Genomic DNA, 278 nt, shown 5'->3' on the forward strand with positions numbered 1-278 from the left:
TACCTGTTACATGTGAGCAGCAGAATTAAATGGACAGATATTTGATTGGTGTCTGACATTACTCGTTTGTAACACGTCTTTTATTGTTGTGGAGTCATATGTATTTTTACTACACTTGATTAATACACACTGATACAACTGTTTTTAGTGTTTGTTTCAGTCTTTCTGTTGCAATAACCTCATACTGTCTAGATATCGGTATTCTATTCACAATCCTTACATTTAATTTGCATATTTTTATAGTAAAATTATTTTCTAACACTGGGCTGCAGTGCTAA

This window comes from Morone saxatilis, unplaced genomic scaffold (assembly GCF_004916995.1).
Source record: "Morone saxatilis isolate NCDOM2014 unplaced genomic scaffold, NCSU_SB_2.0 Contig5, whole genome shotgun sequence".
NCBI classification, from domain to species: domain Eukaryota; kingdom Metazoa; phylum Chordata; class Actinopteri; family Moronidae; genus Morone; species Morone saxatilis.